At 42.8% G+C, this 24,356-nt stretch overlaps 1 protein-coding gene across 1 annotated transcript in view; it reads right to left on the bottom strand.

Moving 5' to 3' along the window:
• Positions 1-24,356, bottom strand: part of agbl4 (AGBL carboxypeptidase 4) — a 690,290-nt gene that overhangs the window by 604,279 nt on the left and 61,655 nt on the right. The window lies entirely within an intron of this gene.

Below are 24,356 nucleotides of genomic sequence, written 5' to 3'. Positions count from 1 at the left end.
AGCACCCGGAGGAAACCCACGCGGACACGGGGAGAACATGCAAACTCCGCACAGAAAGGGCCTCGCCGGCCCCGGGGCTCGAACCCAGAACCTTCTTGCTGTGAGGCGACAGCGCTAACCACTACACCACCGTGCCGCCCTATTATTATTATTACTATTGTGTATTTGTATTTTGTGTAAGACAGAGTAATTGCACTGGTATATCCCTGCACTGCTCACTTTTTGCACTACTGCCATGATACACATTCTGTTCTACCACAGCATCCTACTGAACCACTTCCACTATGTACACTGCTTTAGAATCTGTGATCATCTCATAAGTGTCTTCTGCAAGTTGTTTTTTTTCTTCTTCGCGTTTGTATGTGTCATATAAGCTACTGGATGCCTTAATTTCCTTCGGGATGAATAAAGTAAGTAAGTAAGTAAGTAAGTAAGTAAGTAAATAAGTAAGTAAGTATCTATCTATCTATCTATCTATCTATCTATCTATCTATCTATCTATCTATCTATCTATCTATCACATGAAAAAGGTATGTCATGCCAAACGAAGTCCTGAAAACAAGCAGTGCGTGCTCAACAGGAACAGTGAATAAATAAAGGCTGTAACAGGAGAAGAGCTGGAACGAAGAAGAAATCCAGCCACAGCATTTCTGCATTAAAAGTTTTATAAAGCTTTAATTACGCATCATGAAAGGAAGCCTTACATAAACCGTGCAGCACAGAATAATGACCGTTAACTTTTGCATGACTGCTCCAATAAGCAGCAGCGTCTTGATTTTATTTTTAAATTCTGATTTCAAGTAGCTGACAATTATATAACAAAAAGCTGAAGAAAGACCCTCTTGACTTTGGTTAATTTCAAGGAGACAATGTTGTACTCCAGGCTTTGGCTGATTACTTGGTTGATTAGGAATGGAGAGACAGAACACAGTGTTATCTCGCCAAATCTCATTCACTCAGCGTGTAATGATGGAGACCAATGTTCCCAACACTCGAACACCTTATCAACCTCACTAACAATCTGGAGCCTGACTTCACTGCAGCTGCCAGTAAAGCAGTCAATGCTTGAAAATAAAACATCATAATATGTCACAGCTTATCATTATAATAAGCTCTGCAATACCATGACATATTCATGTTTACCCTAAAACAAAATCAGGTGCAAAATTGTGCAACTTTACTTCACTCAGGCTAAAACATAGCCAAGCCTAACTATTCTGACCCACTCGGTCACAATTCTCATGACAAAATTAATAATCCGCCAGCAGTTCTGTACAACACTTTACCAGGAGAATAGCTCAGATCTGATGAAGTAGCTGACAGTGTAAGTGGAGACAGTAAAGAGATGGAAATGGATCAAGCCCAGTGCCTGAAGTGAACATTCCATCTCAAGTAGTACCCCAGCAACCTCTGCCCATACCATTTATCAGCAGGAGCTCCTCTTTCCTAGATTAAAAGGCCTTTCTAGTGTGTCTGCAGGCCAGAACCTTCATCTCCCCATCGCTCTCATCACCACATACCTTCAAACTCACCCAACTTCATTCAACACTGCTGCCATCTAAATCATTCTTATTAGCCCATAATTCTCCCAGCCAGCAGTGGAACGTAACAGAACCTGCATGCTTTGTGACTTTAAGATGCTCTTTGGTTGCTAGCAACTTCGACTTCGTTATAGTTTCATACGTAATACAGGGCAGTTATGCAATGAATTCATTGCCAGAAGAGTCCAAAATGGAAAAAAAGAGAGAGAGAGATTTCTTCATAGAACCTTTCATAGATTTCATCAGCGCCACTTAAGCTAAACCCATCATGGCTGGTATGGGGGTTGTAGCTCACAAAACAGCAGAATCAATCAATAAAAAGCTAATGGTCTACTCAACCCTTACAGAAAAGGTTAAACATTAAGTTTAACATCCAAATCTAATCCTAATTTAAAATTAGACTTCTCTTTTTCATACTTTCTTGAGGAATCTTTAGAGGCAGGGGTCATGATTTTTCAAATAAGGCCAAAAAAAAAAAAATAGTGTGTTTCCGGTAACATGAAATACTAAAATAAGGTCGGTAGGTAGGAAAGGTTTTTTTTTTTCTTAATTTTTTTTTATTTTGTTCGAAAAAATTAACACAAGTAAACATCTTACAAAATAGTATTTTGGCACAGAATCCTTTATACCACACATCATAATAAAATAAGTGTTTTAAATCTTTAAACGAATAAAAAAAAATATCGCGAAAGTTCGAGTTATGATCTACGGAAGCGATATTTCATGATATTTTCATGTAATAACGTGAAAACACCTTATCAAGAAATAAAGTGAAAATAACGTCCTAGGCTAGGCTACTTCCATTAAAAGCAGACGGCCTAGCCTAGCCTACTGTAGAACTTGGGTCGAGCAAAAACACAGAGCAAAAACATGGCTGAATCCTGAATGACTCCTATTTGTATAAATAGGGGACTACATAGGCGGCAAAATGTAGTGTTTTTCCCTGCCATGGAAGTGCACTTGTATACTGAAAAGGAAGCAATTTGCATTACAGCCTTGAATGAGGATTCAAAATGGCGGCTCGGCTCAGTTTTCCTTCCTCCTTCAGTATACAAGTGCGCTTCCATGTTTATGCAGGAGGGCTGATAGAAGTGGCGAAACATTTTACTTTTTATCGTTTCTTTCACAACTTGAATGCGTTGAAACAAAAAATTATGACAAACTAACGCCGCTTACACTAAAATATCGAGGGAAATTTGTAATAAAAACTTTACGGTCGGCAATTTCGAAGCGGAAATTCTTGATCGGTCGGGTTACCGGAAACACACTATTTTTTTTATTTGGCCTAAAGCATTTCAAGATTTTTGATAATTTTATATAAACTTATTAAAGAGAATAAGCCCCACCTTTGGTCTGAGTGAATGTGAAATGAAAAAAGGAAAAACAACTCAGACTGAAGCTCTGTGTAGCTTTTGCTTGTGTCGGAAGACCACAGAAAAGATCACAGAAGTGTAGAAGCCACAAAGGACATAGAATAGATAAAGACGTGGCAAAGCAGAAAAGCATAATTCATTATCCAAAAGATCAGTTTCAGGTTATCTTTTTTAATAAATCAATTCAGCTTTTTAGGCACCAATGACAAGAAAATGTTGTTCAGTTAAAAAAAAAAATACACACACACACACACACACATATATGTCTGAATGTGCAAGATGTATAAATGTTTAGAGAATAAATGAGCTCTTATCTGTTCAGCTTTTCACACCCCTTTATTGATTAAAGGCACGAGGCCAATGATTCGGCATCAGAAGGATGGATAACTATGGCACTAACAAAGCAAACTAAAACCTCTCCTCTAAATCAACACCATCCTGCACCATGGTAAACCAATGAGAAAGGAAGTGTTGGGAGATGATTATTCTGCTCTGAAATGAGGGAGTGAAAGCAGTCACTAAAGGTCCTGGTCTGACCATGCCTCTGCCTGAACCATTGATCTGTTTACTAATAACAAATGGAAGCAGCACACTGCCTCTTGGCTCTCTGGCCAGCCAGCATATTGAATAATCAATAGCGTTTTTGTTCATTTTGGGCTATAAAGAGATTCTAATTCTGATCTGAGGGATACTGCAAACAAGGGAAAGCTGAACCCTTTAGCAAAAATACCAACTTCTGGGAATGTACTGCTAAACCAATGGCCAGAAAAGAGTCTGACAATGTTTACAGGCGGAGGTGTAGATCATGTGTCAACGCCCTTCAAATTGTAACTAAGCTTTATTGATATATCTGCAGCACATTCAAGATAATCCCAAAATCCGATACAGAAATGCCTTTTGTAGCAGTCGTAACATGACCTGGAAATTGAAGTAAATTCGATTCTTAAGTTTAGTTACAAATGGATAGCAATTTAAATGAAAAGCCACTGGCTTTGTAATGCTGCGGGACATTTTTTTTTTTCTGGCAAGATTTAAGTCAACTTGTACCCTTGGAGAGAAGCGTCACTGCAAATCAATAGAAAGTTATTCTGACTCATCACCTTTATCCTCTGATGAAATATTTCTTTCCTGATGGGAGAGCTCTCTTCTCGGATGACAATGTCCCCATCCACGGGACACGAGGACTCACTGAATGATTTGATGAGAATAGAATTTATGTAAATCATACACTATTGCCTTCACAGTCACGAGATGTCAACCCAATCAAACACCAATGAGACATTTTGCAAGGAAGTGCTAGACAGTACTTTCCAACCTCATCATCAAAACACCCACTGAGGGAATATCTTTTGGAAGAATGATGGTCATCGTTCCAGTACAGAGACTATACTAAGGCTAATTGAAGTTGTTCTGGTGGCTTATAAGGAAGGCAACACCTTACTAAACACGATATGTTGCTTTTTTCATTAATTTGTCATCCTTCTATAGCTGAAAGATCTAAAATAAATAAGCAACCAATTAATTAACCTAACAAATGAATAAGGTATTTACAGGGGAAAAATGATGGGTTAATGGGCAAAGATTTATCACAGTAAAAAGGAGAATGATTATCATGGGAAAATACATTCACAAGGTCTGGGAAGGAGGAGAGAAAAGCAGGCTGTTGAAGTGATAGAGACATTGATTTAATAGAGTCTGACTTTTTCCCCCAACACCCACCTCCAGCATCCATCTGTACAACGCCCTGGCCATCAACACACCCTTCCATAATAGCCCCAACTCCCCGCTCTCCTTCTCTCCACTCACCCCTGTCTGCTTCATAACATCTGGACAAGTTTCATATAAGCCCAACCGGATGCCAACTTGCCTAATAGCTTATTGAGTCAATTATAAAAAGGAAAATGTAGCTGCATAATTGTTAATGGCACCATCTGGATAATGGCATTTTTTTTAGAGAAAAGACTCCTTACCTGGTCACCAGGGACGTTCCGTTCCAGCCGCATCCGAAAGCAATGGAGGAGAACCAACATAGGAACTGTTTCTCATAGCTAATGAAGTTTTTCTTTTTCACTTCTCACTGGGTGATAATGCAGGGTGCGTGCTTATGTGTTTTTCAGCAGCTGAAAAGGCCTTCTCAATCTTTATTCCCATGCAAAAGCAACTGGGGGCAGTCAGCAAATTAATTGCTGCTTTCTATCTAATGGCTTATAACAAATGTTCTCCAGAGCTGTGTCTTTTCAAATATTACTCGCTCTCCCTTTTTTTGTCTCCTGTGCTGCAGCTCAAAAGTGCCAAGGGAAAAACTTCCACTGTTATAACTATTAATTACTGCAGCACTTTTCCAAAGCAATCCAAGTTTATGCTGTGGATTTCTTACTCCGTTACGGTAAACCCTATACAGCTAACAGTGAAGGAGTGTTTGTGTATGTGTCTCTTGCTATCAAGGCTTGCCAGAAACCACATAGTGTGAAGGAGACAACGGGGATGCAAACGGAGGAAACAGACAGAGTCCTTAGAGAAGGGATGGGTAAAATGTGTGTGTGTGTGGTGTGTACGCAAGACATGCAGGGAATCTTGAGAGGAAGGATGGGAGGGCAGAGAAGGAAGAGGTAGGCAGACTGAAAAACACATTTACTTTGTTCGGCACCCCTGCTCACAAATTCACAATGGCATGAAGGATAACAGCGCAAAGTTAGGATTCCAAATAAAGGGTTTTGTGAGAATACAAGTGATTGTGTGTTCATCTTATAATTAAACACTGATCAGTGTTGCCCTGTATGGCCAAATGTATATGGACACCTTACCATGACACCCATATGTACTTGTTGAACATTCTATTCCATCTTCTGGGAAGGCTTTCCACTAGATTTTGGAATGTTGCTGTGGGGATTGGTGCGGAGTTGAGCACTAATGTTTGGTAAGCATGCCTGGTGCACAGTTTGCGTTCCAATTCATCCCAAAAGTGTTCAGTGGGGTTGAGGTCAAGGCTCTGTACAGAGTTCTTCCACGTGAACTTTGGCAAACCATGTATTCATGGACCTCACTTTGAGCTCAAGAGCATTGTCAAGCTGGAACAGGTTTGGGCCTTTTAGTTCAAGTGAAGAGAAATCATAATACTACAGGATACAAAGACATGTTAAACAATCAAGCGCTCAAATCAAATTTGTGGCAAAAGTTTAGAGAAGCCCACATGTGAGGATCATGGTCAGGCATCCACAGACTTTTGGTCATATAGTGTGTGTATGTTCAGACAAGGCCTGAACAAGGTCTGAAGAAATTTCCAAAAACCAGCAATCGCTGAGTTTTTATACTGGCTCGTAAGCAAAAAAACAAACAAAAAAAACTCTACAGCTGGCATATTTGTAAAACCACACATGCCCTTGTACCTAAAAGTGAAGCAGTAGCCATCCGCCATTTGCTGAAACCAGTGTTTGTCGGATTTGTTATGGTTCGACAGGGAACGGGTTAAAGAAATAAGCGGCGGTGCTAACAGCCACCTAACAAATGGCGAGCATGTTATATGGACCATGAAATGAACACTCAGGCTATGTGAATGTAGGAGGCCTTTCAGCACCATGGTCAGCAACAATGAGCCTGTAACACCTCACTGCCTGAGCAATGGCATTCACGAGACAGACACAGAGGGAACAGAAGGTGTGCTTGGGTTTGAAAGAAGGAATGTAAGGAAAAATGGCACCAGCATAACTCGCTTCAAATTTAATAACATACTGTTGACAGAACAGAAGCAGTGATTGAAACACAGTGACCAAGCTTCACCGAAACGGATACAGGCTAGGCATAATTGATTTAATAATTGCCAGTTATTAAATCGAGATTAGTAAAGGTGCAATGCTTTTGATATAGTTGCAAAATATAAAAACAAGCTTTTAAAACCATCTTGGTTACATCTTAGATACACCTCTTGGTCTCTTCCAAGGGACTCTCATTGATTGTCTTTCATAAAACCTGTTTAGATTAAATAATTTTAACACATAGAATCACATCAGAAGAAAAAAAAAAATCACATAGGACCTGAAAAGTCTACATTAAGTTTTAGAAATGAGTATTAGCGCTCTGATTCAGTATCAGCATACTGCATAAAATGACATCTGAGCAAGTGAAGATATCTTGAATATAGTCAAATTTACTTTATAATTTCCTATTATAATGACCCTGGAGCTGTGAGGCAGCAATGTTGCCTGCTGCACCACTGTGCCACCCTGAAGCAACTAGTGAGCAGATACGTATGGTAGGAAATTGTCTTGGAGAGAGCGTAAAATGTCAAGGAAAAAGTATAGGGCATTTGAGAGCACTCGTAAATCAACAGTGACAGTGACATTAAGAGATTAATTCCAGCTGTGGATGAGGAAAAAAAAAAACTGACAGTAAATAAGCCATTTAAATCACAGTATGTGGGTGTGACCGCCGAGCAGACCTGTATTTTTAAATTAGAAACTACATGTACACTATGAGCCGCAGGCATGCCTGCTCAGTGTAATACTGTTTACCACACAAAACTTCTAGAATGGGAACACTGTACACACACACACACAAGAAACAATGGCACGGTGGTGTAGTGGTTAGCACAGTCGCCTCACAGCAAGAAGGTTCCAGGTTCAAACACAGCAGCCGGCGAGGGCCTTTCTGTGTGGAGTTTGCATGTTCTCTGCGTGGGTTTCCTCCGGGTGCTCCGGTTTCCCCCACAATCCAAAGACATGCAGTTAGGTTGACGTGGGGCGGCCTTGGGCTGAGGTGCCCTTGAGCAAGGTACCGAACCCCTGACTGCTCCCTGGGCACTCTGGTGTGGCTGCCCACTGCTCTGAGTATGTGTGCGTGTGTTCACTGCTTCAGATGGGTTAAATGCAGAGGATGAATTTCACTGTGCTTGAAGTGTGCATGTGACCAAATAAAGGTTTCTTTTTAAAAAGATGACCTATGGTTACTCATTAAGTTAATTTAGCAGTTCTGTCTATGGCTATGTACCTTGTACCGTAATTTAAACATTTCCATCATCATCATTAATTTTCAAAGTTTGTAAAAACAGAAACAAGGCTTTTTGAACATTACAATGATTTTTTTTTTAAGTTAAAGAAAAAATTTTTTTTTTCCAAATGACTGCACTCTGTGTGTGTAAGCTCTATCTATTAACTCAATAATCAAACTGAAAGTGGCCCTAGCATTTTTTTACCACCGTTAGGAATGGCAAATATTTAACAGTTACTTCATGAAATCGAGTCATACATGAGCTGATAGCTGACGAGGCACGTAGCGCCGAGTCAGCTATAAGCCATGTACGACGAGATTGAGTGAAATAACTGTTTTATTCTATCCACATTCACTGGATTTTGAGAAACAGAAGATTTTTATTTTTACTTTTTGCAAATTCGATATATAAAAACTTTGTACAAAACGTCCGACAAAATAATTTCTGGTTAGAATGTAAACAAACCGGCGAAATGACAGGAGCAATTTGTAAAAAAAAATAAATAAATAAATAAATAATAATAATAATAATAATTCTTGAAAAAAAAAAGTTATGTTCTTACGATGAAATACTTTCATTCCAAATTTTGTTGCTTTTTTGTATTTTTGGGGGGTTTGTTTTCAAGTAGATTTTTATTTCATCCTCAGTTGGTTCAGAAACACGATCTGCCATTTTGTTTTTCTCTACTCACAGTATATGAGGTGATAGAGTTGCTAATCAGAGCATGGGGGGGGGACTATAGTCTTTTAGCTATTCCTGTTTCTTTTAAATACTTAATAACACAGTGATAAATCTGACTTGATGTGCGCTGCCATTTTGTTTCTCTCTCCTCACGGTATAGGAGCTGATATCCTAGTAGCAGAATAGCCAATCGGAGTGCGCATTTGCTCATATCCAGTGAATGTGGATAGAATAAAAATAGATACTGAGTCATATCCTGCCTAACACATGAGTCTTGTCCTGGAATCAGACACCTGAGCCTTTCACAATGTATACTGCATATACGGTAGCTTAAATTGCTTCAGAAAACCTTTCACATGGTCACATTTTCTATGTAGATCTCTGACTTTTATTCTATGCTGAGTTCTGAATTTTCCTGAACTGAAATACGCTTCTCTTTTGCACATATCTCAACCAGAAGCAAAGTTGTAGCAGCTTACCTCCAAATTAAAAAGGAAAAGGTTTCCACTAAATGATGCCACACCTACCTCTGTATTTCTAAACTAATCTACTGGAAAACCAACATTACTGCTAAATTGAAAAGAAACATAAGTTTGCAATGAGAAATGAGTTCACACCTTAATCATCAGCATCTCATCATCACAAATCAAAAGCTCTGACCTTAAATTGAAAAGTATCTATGAATGTAGAACAGGCAGAAGACCGGCATACAAGACAGACCTTTTGCTGGCTTCGAAAGCTATATGAGAGGTGTTTAATCTTCAAACACTAACTGTAATAAGTAAACAATTTAGTGCAAGCACTCAATAACTATCTAGAGAACATAAATATGGGATTTGAGATAAAATGCTACTTTGTTTAGCTATTTTTGTTCAGTGTCACATAGTGCTATACTGTCCCCACTATTTACGATGGCATTGCATTATACACATTCGTAACTGTAGAGAGACCCTGATGTGGGTGGAGCACAGAAGCACGGCAGGCGGTTGCTTGCATCTTAATTATTTTCTTTCTTGCTGCTTTTCAGCACACAACTCAAAATTCTCTCTTCTCACACACACAGGCTACTATCAAGCCCTCGGCGCCAACCTCCCCTTCTCACTCTCCTTTTATAGGGCGCGGTCACTGGAGGAGACACACAAACACACGTCAATTGACAAACAGGTGTAGCGATAAGACCACTCACCTTCCCTGACTCCGCCCTCCATTCACAGTCTGTCGCTAGGCCACGCCCCCGCTGCCACAGTAACATTAATTCCTGAGTGTAGAAGCAACGCTCCAAACAACCACGGCAATAACTTGCATACACCTATGTGTATTTAAGTAAGGAATAGCACCTCACTTAACTGATAGACCTTGATGTTATAAAAATAATCCAAAAATAAATCACATATCTCATTATCTCTAGCCGCTTTATCCTGTTCTACAGGGTCGCGGGCAAGCTAGAGCCTATCCCAGCTGACTACGGGCGAAAGGCGGGGTACACCCTGGACAAGTCGCCAGGTCATCGCAGGGCTGACACATAGACACAGACAATCATTCACACTCACACCTACGGTCAATTTAGAGCCACCAGTTAACCTAACCTGCATGTCTTTGGACTGTGGGGGAAACCGGAGGAAACCCACGCAGACACGGGGAGAACATGCAAACTCCACACAGAAAGGCCCTCGCCGCCCACGGGGCTCGAACCCGGACCTTCTTGCTGTGAGGCGACAGCGCTAACCACTACACCACCGTGCCGCCCCTCCAAAAATAATACATGGATTATTTTTGTATAACAGACTTTATGTTGCAGAACATCCACAAGACAACGTGGGTCCTGTTATCACTTACATTATAGCCATGATAAACAGTCATTCTCTCATAAGCATCTCCTTTCCTCCATTCTCTCTCCCTCTATCCCCCTCCCCTCTCTCTCAGAAAAGGCAGGTTGTCATTTTAGTGAGAAACCAGAAAGCATAAACTTCTCCATCCTGAAGATTTTCCCATGCTGGGAAACTTTGCAAAGCACCATGACTGTTACAAAGTGTGGATACTCAAAACTCCTTTCAAAAATATTTAAATAAATGCCTCTTAACAACAACAACAAAAAAGAAACTTCACATCAATGATCATACATTTTTCTTTGTTAAACACCACCACATTTTTAATCCATGTATTATTAGACGTAGATAATGTGGTGCATCCCCCATACAAATCCCTGCGTATGAGCTGTTACTATAGAAACAATAACACATTTGAATATGTTATGTGACGACAGCAGGCCTACAGCGCTTGCGCACAAACCTGCAAGCGGTCCTTGCCAAACTGCGGCAGTGGTGCTGAACGGACAGCACCCCATCACACTGCAACCACAGTATTGAAGAGACAGCACAGTTTCAGCACCACTGTTATGGATCAGCAGCAGCCACATGGCAGAGGGTGGGATGGCTGTAACTCACCACGGCTGCAAAACATTAAGGGGGCATGTCCACTCACAATTAAAGGTTGGATTTTTCTCACTCACCCTCCACAAGGCACCGGGAGAGAATAAAAGGACGCTGCATCTTCATACAGGCAAGTAAAAACCATCTTCATGCTGTACCTGACTTGCTTTCTCTTATGCCAGCAGATTCCAGCACAGATGATTTGCTTCCACAGAAGAAGCAGCACTGATCCTTGACACCTGTAGAGAGCAGCAGCATTCCAGTCACCTACAACCTCCACAACTGCACCCCTCCATGAGCATCCTGCACAAGACCTGCACGCACTCCCTCTTCCCTTATCCTATCACCCTTCCACCACTTTATTAAATCGAAGAGTATTTTCATCTCACTACTGTTTCCTGAATTCCTGTTTTAATGTCCAGTCCCTGGCACTAGAAAATACCACACTGGTGGAGAATGCAGGCAGAAGACACAGACCCAGAGCTGACCAACTCTGCCATGGTTTCAATCATGCAACATCTACTCGAGGTCAGTCTCCAGCAGTCTCAGTTCTTCCAAGAGATGGCCTGCAAAGTCCATGCCATGACCCAGGAGCTGCTGACCTTCTGGCAGATGGCACCCGCTATGGCAACCCCTCTCCCCGACCCTGCACAGGAATCCCAGCGCCTCCTCACCAAACTCTCAGTGGACAACAATGGCAAGGCATATCTGGCCACATTCAAGAGAGTCACCACCAGAGAGGGCTGGCCTGAGTGAGTGGATAAATGTGCTGGTGCCACTCCTCACCAGGGAGGTACAACAGGGCTACTATGCCCTGTCCGAAGGAGGTAGACAACTGCCACCTCCTCAAGGGTCAAATTCTGGCCTGCTGTGGGCTATCCTCTACTTGAGCCACTGCAGTATTCCACCGCTGGACCTACTATCAGGAGCCCAAGGGACAGATGGATACACTTCTATGCATCGCCCAGAGGTCGCTCCCGCCTGACCTATTATCACCAGCTGAAATCGTTGCTGTATCCACCCTCAACATGGTTAGAGGGGAAGGAGCCAGTTCCAGGACCTTCCAGGACCAAGACCATCTGGCCCAGCCATCACCTCATGATGGGCCTATGCCAACCGAGGTGGAATGATATCCACTTACCCAGGGCGATAAACCCTGGCTGGCTGGGTGCACCATGCATACCGCTCCCCAATTCAGCACACCCACCATCACCCTCTGGCTGAACTGGACTCCTTACTGGCCATACTGGACTCAAGGATCTCTATCACCCTGCCTTGTCTGTCGGCCCTACCCCTGACTGTCCAGTGGTAGTTTGGCAGTATCCTGTGAGGATAAGGACATGAAAGAGGTCCCCCCCCCCCCCACTCCACTGAGGTGCAGGTATGGAGCTGAGTGTCCCCTCATGATTGGTCTAATCCCAGAACTGCCTGAGCCCCTTCTTGTAGGCAGAGACTGGCTGGGGTTCCCTGCACAACCACCCACATCCAGAAGGAGACCAGAGACAGAAGAGACAACCTCGCAGAGCTCCAGCCCCTGTGCATGCTGCATGTCTGGCCTGGGAGGATGAAGCTGATGCTGATGCAAGCACTGAAGGTGAGTCCAACCCTCCTGCTAACCCTCTCTCTGTTAGGTTTGAGTAAGGAGTCAAAGAGGGGAACTTCAGGAGGGAGCTGAAAGTGGATGACTGGCTGAAACACTGGCACAGCACTGGCACTGGCCAGGCACAGCAAATTGGCAGGAAGAATCAAAACCCCAACCAAGCACTTCCTGCAACCTACTTTCCAATGAAGAATGGACTGCTCCATTCCAATGTACCACTTCACTGATTACCACTGTAGCCGTCACGGTAAACCCTATGATCTCCTCATCATGCCCAGATCCTGGATTGATTCCTTAATGCACCTGGCCCACTGAAACCTGCTAGGAGGCTACCTGGGACCGCACAACACCCTGGAGAAGCTCTGGGACCAGTTCCACTGGCCTGACATGGTAGCAGTAGTCCGCAATTTCTGCCATCATTGCCCCCAGTGCCAGCAGACATCTCCCTACAAACCAGCCCCTTTGGGCAGGTGGGCATTGACCTAGTAGAAACATTTTGAAAGTCTGCATGAGGCCACAAGTATATTGTAAAGGGTTAAAAATGTGTTTAAAAAAGATATATATAGAGAGAGAGAGTGTAAAAACTTAAAATAGGCATATACAGGAATTAAGAACGGTATAAAACGTTCATTGTGGGACTAGGGTATAGTTAATTGATAGGTTAAATGTTAAAAACACCCATTTTAAATTTCCCTGTGTTTTAAATAGTGGTTAAATACCAAGTTCATTGTCCTTCATTTGTTACTGTATTAGCGCAATATTCAAATGGGTCAGTAGGTGGTGCATACTGCTTGCGAGGACCAGAAAACCCCATAGAGGCAGCGTTGCATAATAAATCTTGCAGTCAAGCTGAACAGAAACTAAAGTTTTATACTTGCTTGTTTACACATACAGCGGCAGGGTTTATGAACACACCCCTCCCTGACACCTACCAGGCCAGAGGGGCAACAGTATCCTGATGGTGGTTGACTATGCCACCAGGTACCTTGAGGTTATCCCCCTCCACAAGGCAACATCGAAAAAACATTGCCAGGGAACTGATGCTCCTCTTCAGTCAAGTGGGGAGCCCAAATGACATGCTCACAGAACAAGGCACCCCCTTTGTGCCCAAATTGATGGCAGACCTATGTCGGCCGCTGTAGGTCAAACACCTCCGGACCTCCATCTAACACCCCCAGACTGACAGCCTTGTCAAGAGTTTAATCAAACGCTCAAGAGGATGCTTTGACGAATGGTGGACGAGGAAAGCCGGAACTGGGACCTACGCCTACCCTCAGTGCTCTTCATTGCTTGGGAGACACCCCAAGCCTCCACAGGTTTCACCCCTTCATGCTACTGTTTGGCCAAAGACTAAGGGGCCTACTTGACATGGCCAAGAAAGCCTGGGAGGAGCAGCCATCCCCGTTATATTACAGCTAGAACTAATGTCTAATCCATGCAGTTATACAAACATAATGCACACCTTCTAACCAATCAGATTCGAGAATTCAACCACACTGTAGTATAAACAGCATACTGTGTGGTAGTTCCAGTCCACTAATTTGATTGGGCAGGTGGTGTTTCAAGGGTTTTGGTATTTAATATAACAGCACTCCTCCATTTCACGGTTTGTATTATTCTGCTTTTCTATCTTTGCTACACAATTTTTCATTCCATCCATCTATCCATCCATTATCCGTAACCACTTATCCTGTGCAGGGTCTCAGGCAAGCTGGAGCCTATCCCAGCTGACTATGGGTGAGAGGCGAGGTACATCCTGGACAAGTTGCCAAATCATCGGAGGGCTAACACACACAGACAACCATTCACACCTACAGTCAATTTAGAGCCTCCAATTAGCCTAACCTGCATGTCTTTGGATTGTGGGGGAAACCGGAGCACCTGGAGGAAACCCACGCAGACATGAGGAGAACGTGCAAACTCCACACAGAAAGGCCCCCGTCGGCCGCTGGGCTCGAACCCAGAACCTTCTTGCTGTGAGGCAACAGTGCTAACCACTACACCACCATGCCACCCCTACACAATTTTTCAATTCTAGCAATAATTAATTATAATCAAACTGTTACTATGGGCTGTCAGTCAGTCTGTGTATTGCGTAGCAATACACAACACTCTATCCAGCTATGGCTTTGAGAACTGTTTTTCTGGAAAGAGCAAGAAGAAACAAAATATTTGGCCATATTGTGCCTGAAATGTCAGTTATTCAATATTAATTGCTTGTTTAAAAAGCTGCATCATAAAGCAATATCACATTTGCAATCATTATTGTACAGAATATTAGCATTGCTGTGATTTGGCCACAGTAGTGAGGTCACAGGCCGTGAAATGCACTCTTGCTCATATGATATTGCTTAAATATAATCCAGGGTTTATATCGATACTATGTGGAAAGCAAGAATGGACTTCAAATATGTTCTTGGACTAGACTTGAGCCACCTCTATCCCTGCCTATCCTGGGGGGAAAAAAAGTGTCTCATAAGACATGGCCACCACAATTGGCAATAAAATAGTGAAAGGGGAAACAGTGTCACTGTAATGAGCGTATAATTAAAAACTGCATTTCATCAAACTCCTGAATGGGTAAAAAGTTCTTTGTGGTCCTCCGTGTGACTGTGAAAATTCAGAGTATAAAAAACATTCTTAATTACCCATTTGTCATACGAGAGACATTCAGTCACCACTCTGGGTGTGTTAATAACACACTCTCTCTCTGCTCAATGATTAATTCAGCCTAACCTCTATCCCAGGCCCTCATTACACTCCAAAACTTTTCCCTAAACATCTTTCATGTTCTTTCCCACACAAAACATTCCTGCCTCTCCAGCTAGTCAAAAGCATTTATTGAACACCGGTTTCAGCAGCTCTCCCTCCAGACTAACAGCTTGATAACACTGAAAGCCTGTCATGTTTCAAGACAGGTATAATGAACCAGAGGTATTTCCACTAGGTGAATTTAATTAAAGGTATTTATGCCTGACTCAGTGCAGTGTGTACACACACACGCACACACACACCAGGACTATATAAGAGAATTCCTTCAAGCATTGCTTTATGTACATTATATTTAACAACCATATCTGGTAATCTACAAAATAATAACACTGCACCAGAGTTTAATTAAATCAGAGCTCCATCCATCATCTGTAGCCACTTATCCTGTGCAGGGTCGCAGGCAAGCTGGAGTCTATCCCAGCTAACTATGGGCGAGAGGCGGGGTACACCCCGGACAAGTCGCCAGATCATCGCAGGGCTAACACGGAGACAAACAACCATTCACAATCATAGTCAATTTAGAGCCACCAATTAGCCTAACCTGCATGTCTTTGGACTGTGGGGGAAACCCACACAGAAAGGCCCTCGTCGTCCGCTGGGCTTGAACCCAGGACCTTCTTGCTGTGAGGCGACAGTGCTCACCACTACACCACCGTGCCGCCTCAGATAGCACGGGGTTTTTTTTGTTAATTTATCTGACGAATCAATATTTTCTGACATTTTTTGGTCAGATTTTTCTTTAGTCTCAAATGAAGAAGGCAATTCCAGGATGACGTGATTCAGGTCAAAGGACGTAAGCGCCCACTCTATCCAGTATCTTCAATTCCGATGTGAAAAATGATGGCGATCACAAGAGGTTATTAGTATTCAGTCGAGGACCCTGTTATTTTGTCATGTTTCTACACATTCAGGTGAATGTTTACTGAAATCTGGGTTTTAATTTGCAGCTACACTGTGTAATAAGCTCTTAATCAGGGTCCTTCAGGTGCTTTCTAAGCAGGTTACATCTGGCAGATCATCAACCTGCAGCTCCACATGCTCTCTGCCGTGTTTTGCTGATCAAATTCCCAACCAGTCTCCTGATGACAGCATCATTTGTTTTGCACAGAGTGCTGAAAAGCAGGTTTGTTTGCCACAGTGCAACGAAAAACTATCTATTCCAAAGAAGCATTTCAACTACACTTAAATCTTCTTTCACTGTCTTATTTAGTGTCAGAGTTTCACTGACTGGTGTATCATAAATCTGTTTTAAATACAAATGTAGAAATGTATGTGCACAAGAGTTATGCCTGATTATTTTTACCTTAGCCTAACCGAATGTAGCAAACTCTGCAGCACATTTCATTCCAGATATTTTTTTATTTCCTGTTCTAATGAGAAGTTTTTGTTTCAGGTGAGGAGTTTAAGAGGAGATTTCTCCCCAAAGACAGCAAAGCTTCTACATACATAAGACAAACACCAGCTGTTTACTGACAGCAAACAGTCTCTGTTTCCTGAGCCCATGGTACCACAGATACCACCAAGAGAGCAGAAGATAGGGGGAAGGAGATTCGCCTGACTTCGTTGTACACTGTGACTGAGACAGACATTTTCTGCACATTTTCCATTTGATAAGTAAACTGCTAAAATTTTTACAACCACTATAGACCAAAGGGAGGAAAAAACTATTTTCTGATCCTTCTTTCAAAAAGTCTATATTTCAGTGTTGTCAGAAATGGGTATCGTTTGGGGTTTCCCAAACCTGTTCCAAAAGCAATAATGAATATTTGCTTCCGTTATTATGTCAAGGCGGCACGGTGGTGTAGTGGTTAGCGCTGTCGCCTCACAGCAAGAAGGTTCTGGGTTTGAGCCCAGTGGCTAACAGAGGCCTTTCTGTACGGAGTTTGCATGTTCTTCCCGTGTCTGCGTGGGTTTCCTCCGGGTGCTCTGGTTTCCCCCACAGTCCAAAAACATGCAGGTTAGGTTAACTGGTGGCTCTAAATTGACCGTAGGTGTGAATGTGAGTGTGAATGGTTGTTTGTCTCTATGTGTCAGCCCTGTGATGACCTGGCGACTTGTCCAGGGTGTACCCCGCCGCTCACCCGTAGTTAGCTGGGATAGGCTCCAGCTTGCCTGCGACCCTGTAGAACAGGATAAAGCGGCTAGAGATAATGAGGTGAGATGAGATGTTAATCAGAATAAAGATCCAACATAAAAAGTACATGCTAATTACGCAAATGTATGACATCTGTATATAAGGCCTGTCATGGGCTCCCAACATGACAAATGCCTTCATTTGAATTAAGTATGTTTGTACTAAATTGTTCATGTGTGGTTACGAAAAGTTAAAAGTCAAGCAGGTACAGGACATAAGTTTAGAAAAGCTGCATGGGTGCTTATTGTGCTGTTCTAGCCTTAGTTCTAGCTCTCTTGGGGTCAGAGGGTCGCTCAGATCATGAGCTGACCCACTGACATCATGAGGAAGTGTGGATTTCTTTGACATTCTTCTTCTCTGTCACTGTACCAGCAGCCTTGAGCACCACAACACACTCTCAGGTCCTGACACTGATTTATGGATCGCCACTATTTTGAGTTCCACCGACCCCCAGGTGCTACTGAAAGATAACATCCGGCATGGACCAACGCCCATCATGGGAGGCATCATTTCTACTTCTTCTGCTCACTCTCACACCCTGAGAGTGAGCATGACCAGGTGCAGTTTCGTGTGTGTGTGTGCGTGTGTGTGCGTGCGCGCGCGCACGCACGCACGCACGCACGCACGCACGTGTTCACTCGCAGTGTATCAGTACATCATATGCCAGCACATTAGGGAGCAAACTTCTGCAAGAACGCCAGCACTATACAACAATCCAGCCAAAATAAATTAAGCTGCAGCAATAAATTCACTTGCATCGTGAAACTTCCGGCTGAAACAAACTTCATCATTATGACAAACATTCACACACATTCATGCTCTCTTTCACATGATAGGCACGTCCATGGGTGATTTAGCATAGCCAGTCCAACTACCTGCATGGCTTTGGAGAGAGGATGGAAGCCAGAGAACCTGCTAGAAGCCCACGTGGACATGATGAGAACATGCACAGACAGTAACCTGAGCACAGGATCAATCTGAGGACCCTGGGGCTATGAGGCAGCACTTCCCAGATATTTTAAAATTTAAATGAGGAATATCAGAAAAGGGAAATCAATAAAAACAACCTGGAATGCAGCCAGCAAGTCATTTCCAACATTCAAGTTTGGCTGGCTGGATTATACCGAGCTCCTCTTTTCAGGTAATTGATAAACTGTAAACATGAAAGGGGAAAAATCCTAACGGCTATTCTCGACTCACATTCCGAACTGTCTATATGAGAAAGCGATACAAAACAAAGATGAGATGGCCCACCAGTGTTAGGAAGAAATGTATGCAGTGTTTCAAATTGTGCAGTGCAGTGCAGTCTAGATTTAATAATCAGATACTTAAATACGCTAATTCGTATCCAGAAGTGGCATGATTTTTTAAAGTAGCCTTAGTTAATTTGTGTGTTGGTTGGCTTCTTTCTCGGCATCGGCCAGGTTGTCAACAGTGACCATTAAAAACAACCATATTGGCTTTACTTAACCACATTAGCCATGAACACAGATTGACAGCATTTTTCTGCGCTGCCCCCACATCAGATAATACACAGCAAATGGCATTCAATACAGCCTCATATCCATGAAATTGGGAGATACAAAAACAATTTTGAAGTAATAAGTAGGAGACGCTGAATGGATTGGAAATGCAAATGCGGCCACGGTCTTGAGTACATGTCTCAGACCGAGACAGCAAGCACTTGGCTTTATCCATAATATCCACAATCAGTGCATTATGAGTGTCATGCAAAGGCACAACATGTCTGCATTTCGTAATTTGTGCCTTTTCATAACTTCAATAAGGAGCAAAAGCAGGCAACGCTAATGGGGAGCGAGGGCACCAAGCACTCCGAAGGTGCAAGCATGCGACAATGAGATAATCTAAATAAACACATCTTTTATGACAAATGAACAGACTCTGTCTAACACTGGGCTGTGGTAGGCATTTTCCAATAAGATTCTAGTCATATCCAATCACACAATGACAAAATATGAAGCACGGGTAATTTAGCAGCAAAATAATATAGCTGTGTGTATTTTATTACAAAGGACACGGCCGTTCAGTGCAGTCTAGAATCATATTTTCAGTGTACGACGCCATGCTACGGCTTTGCGTTGTCTAAAGCCGTTTACAAAATCGTGCAACTAAGCATCTATTGGAATTTTAAACGAAAAGCACCTGTGGATTAACTTGTCCTTGCTTGGTTTAGTTCCATGCAGCTCGGAGAACTGCTTAAGAATTGGCTTAGAGTCTGTGGACAGCAAATAACAGTTCACTCCAACAGCTGTGCATCTCCACCAAGCCCCAGCCATCTCTGCCACCCCCCATTGTAAATAAACACAGGAAAAACATCAAGAGAACAATTTGGAGAGTAATTAGAGCAGATGAACAAACGGCAGCAAGCAAGGGAGGGGGCCGTGTAGCTGATTAAACCAAGCACCCATACAGAAACAGCAGCAGTATCAGAGCATTGGCCTGTGCTGTTCAGCATCTCCTCATCACTTAATAAAAGACCACACGGAGGCCCAGTATAATAAATCTGACCCTGATGGAAACTGCAGGGCTATTGTACAGTATGGACCCTTTTCACGTGACGTCATGACAAACGCAGCCGCCATTTTGAACATGTACTACCAGTAGTTTACCACAGCCAACATTGAGGAATGGCAGCAAAGAAAGTGTTTATTTTCAGCAAGACTTCCATCATGCCACTATGTTGTTGTGTACCTGGATGTAGTAACCATCAACAAACAAGGCAAGGGTTATCATTTTATCGGATCCCGGTAGATGCTGACCGACGGAGAAGATGGATAGCGGCATACCAACGCTTGTGTAGTGACCACTTTGTTGGAGGTAAGACGAATAAAATTAGCCAGAAAAGGCATTACATTGCTGTTAACATTCCATTCTAGTTTACTGTAATTATGATCTGGCAGCTATTTACACCGGATCCAGTGTAAATAGTTGCCGGAGCCAACGTCCGAGGTTCCGGAGCAAGCTCGCTCGCGGCCCAGCCGGAGCCAGCGCGCGCGCTCCGGAACCTCGGACGTTGGCTCCGGCAGCTATTTACACTTGATCCGGTGTAAATAGCTGCCAGATCATAATTACAGTTAACTAGTAAATACGGTTTTCTGCATCTCGCTCCTTTTTCTTTTATGTTTGTCGCCTTCCTCGCATTCAAACCGATTTGAGCCGAAGTCCACTACATGTCCAAAATGGCGGTCGCGTTTACGAAGGTCACGTGACTGAAAAGGGTCCATAGGTGTATAGAGCTTGAAGCTTTGCTACTCACACTTACCGTATGGAGCAAACAAAAGGTTACAGCAGAGATAGAAAGTGATGGACAACAGGGACCCCCTGAATAGCCGTATTATCTTCCAAATACCTGAATGTATGTATAGTATTCAATGTAAATGGTGCAAAACTATTATGTAAAACTAGGTGTGTATGAGCATTTTTATTTTAATTTTTTGCATATTCGCTAAATAAAACCTTTATACCAAATGTCTGACAAAATAATTTCCGCTTAGAATGTAAACATACCGGTGAAATGACAGTAGTAATTTGTGAAAAATGCTATAATAATAATAATAATAATAATAATTCTTGAAAAAAAGAAGATACGTTCTTACCATCAAATACATTCATTCCATATTCTCATCTCATCTCATTATCTCTAGCCGCTTTATCCTTCTACAGGGTCGCGGGCAAGCTGGAGCCTATCCCAGCTGACTACGGGCGAAAGGCGGGGTACACCCTGGACAAGTCGCCAGGTCATCACAGGGCTGACACACAGACAACCATTCACACTCACATTCACACCTACGGTCAATTTAGAGTCACCAGTTAACCTAACCTGCATGTCTTTGGACTGTGGGGGAAACCGGAGCACCCGGAGGAAACCCACGCGGACATGGGGAGAACATGCAAACTCCGCACAGAAAGGCCCTCGCTGGCCACGGGGCTCGAACCCGGACCTTCTTGCTGTGAGGTGACAGCGCTAACCACTACACCACCGTGCCGCCCCATTCCATATTCTGTTGCTTTTTTTGTATTTTGGGGGGATTTTGTTTGAGTAGTGTTTTTATTTCATCCTTGGTTAGTTCAGCAACACGTTTCGCCATTTTCTTCTTTTTGGTAGTTGGCAAACCAACTTAAAGGTGCATTACTGCCACCGACTGGGCTGGAGTGTGGAACAGGAGATATTGGAGAAAAAAAAAATATTCTTTTAGCCATTTCTATTTCTTTTAAATACTTGATAAAGTGATCTATCTTACTTGATGCGCTCCAACATTTTGTTTTTCTCCACTCATGGTAAATGAGCTGATAGCCTAGTAGTAGAGTATCCAATCAGAGTGTGCAATTGCTCATATCCAGTGAATGTGGATAGAATAATATTATCTATCTCTCGCTCTCATATATATATGGGGTGGCACGGTAGTGTAGTGGTTAGCACTGTTGCCTCACTGGGTTCGAGCTCAGTGGCCGATGAGGGCCTTTCTGTGCGGAGTTTGCATGTTCTCCCCGTGTCTGCGTGGGTTTCCTCCGGGTGCTCCGGTTTCCCCCACCGTCCAAAGACATGCACGTTAGGCTAATTGGTGGCTCTAAATTGACCATAGGTGTGAATGTGAATGGTTGTCTATGTGTCAGCCCTGCGATGACCTGGCGACTTGTCCAGGGTGTACCCCGCCTCTCACCCATAGTCAGCTGGGATAGGCTCCAGCTTGCCTGCGACCCTGTAGGACAGGATAAAGCGGCTACAGATAATGGATGCGTACATACATACACACGCACTTGTATGTATCCCATAAAGGCTATGCCAGCGTATGAAAAGACTATTTGATTAAAGCAGGAGTTGCATCGCAGTAGATTGCTGCGTGTCTCTATCTGGTCATGCAATCATTATTTATTATACTCAGCAAAAGCCTCATGCTTTGACTCACAGCTAAGTAAGAACCTGCAGGCACAGAGCTCAGTCTTTATGATTCATTAAAAACGCCTCCATCACTTCTGCCCTCTTTTCTACTCCATCCACCAGTGAGGCGCAAGGCCACATCATGGTCCAAGAAACTGAGGTAAGATATTTTAATCTAAGCATATTGAAGTAAAGTAAATGTGAGAGAGGGAGAGATCTCAATGGAGAAGGTGAGGAGGAATATTTGCAGCAAGCAGTGAATCCAGAACCTCCTTTTTTTTTTTTTTTTTTTTAAAGCTGACCTTCAGAAACACTTTGGGTATTACAAAGTCAGTGGTAAAAAAGAGCTTGACAAGACCTTTGCAATTTGCTGATACAGACCTGATATAGCATAATTAAATATGAGAAATCACAGCAGGTGTTTCGTCCCAAAGCTAGCGTTAGCAAGCTAACCAGCATTAGCAGGCTGTTGTGGCTAAAGAGAGAACCCTTGAACAGTCACTTGTATGGAAACTGGCATCAAACTCTGATACAAAAAAAAAAAAAATATTGGTCTTGCTAAGGATCTGTGAAAACCAAGGCATCCGTTTTCTCCTAGGTATAATATCCCTTATCGGTGTTTCTTCACAAACAGTCACATCAATCCTGTACAGTTCGACTAATGGAGACGTATCAAGAATTGTTTTACAATCAAATTGTAATCTCTTGAAATCATACTCGAATTGAATCATGAGGTAAGTGAAGATTTGAACCACTCATAAATGGCCTTAATCCACATGATGCTGGGTTGCAGCACTCAGACTGGCACACAGGTACTGTATAATCTGAAGCTTTGATACTGGTAGATGAATGTGTAAATGCCAATGCTGGAATTTTTATTTCCCTGAGGGGAACCCTCCCAAAGGGATCAATAAAGTTCTATCTAATCTAATCTCATCTAATCTAATCACATTAGGTGTATATGGCTCTCTGCATGGAGTCCAGATGCACGTGTCAAATGTATGAACATGACCCACTTTGTCACTTTCTTTAGATTTTTGTAAGAAAAAAAAAAAAGTTTGTGCACATCCTAGAACAGGCTGGCAAGATCATCCTACTTTGGCCACATAAGCCACTTTTACAGCTGCTCTGTAAATGGGTCTGCTATATCATATGGCTGCAATCTGCTCTGTCTCAACAGAGCACTCAGCTTGTGTGGCTACATTAGCATTGGCTGGGGGAAAATCAAAAACAAAAACTGGAAGTTGGCTGCTTTTGTTCGGAGTAAATAATGCAGTATTATTGATTAATCTGGGATATATAAAATATAATATACAGTTGGGAGAAAAAGTCATTTTTCATCTGAATTTTGCGCGAGTAAGTCATCAATCTTCTTGACCAACAACTCATTCAACATATTGCTTTCCAGTGTCATATTAATTGAATTATTATGATTGTGAAGATTAAATTCATGCAGAAATCCAGCTAATTCCAAAAAGGCTGAGCCTTTTGTTCATATTGAAATCTTGTACTTTGACATGTATTACAGTCGTATAAGAGGGCGGCACGGTGGTGTAGTGGTCAGCGCTGTCGCCTCACAGCAAGAAGGTCCGGGTTCGAGCCCTGTGGCCGGCGAGGGCCTTTCTGTGTGGAGTTTGCATGTTCTCCCCGTGTCCGCATGGGTTTCCTGCGGGTGCTCCGGTTTCCCCCACAGTCCAAAGACATGCAGGTTAGGTTAACTGGTGACTCTAAATTGACCGTAGGCGTGAATGTGAGTGTGAATGGTTGTCTGTGTCTATGTGTCAGCCCTGTGATGACCTGGCGACTTGTCCAGGGTGTACCCCGCCTTTCGCCCGTAGTCAGCTGGGATAGGCTCCAGCTTGCCTGCGACCCTGTAGAAGGATAAAGCGGCTACAGATAATGACATGAGATGAGACAGTCGTATAAGATGCATAGCAAACAA

This window comes from Neoarius graeffei, chromosome 10 (genome assembly GCF_027579695.1).
Source record: "Neoarius graeffei isolate fNeoGra1 chromosome 10, fNeoGra1.pri, whole genome shotgun sequence".
Taxonomy (NCBI): Eukaryota; Metazoa; Chordata; class Actinopteri; order Siluriformes; family Ariidae; genus Neoarius; species Neoarius graeffei.
This window is presented reverse-complemented; position numbering and strand designations above follow the sequence as displayed.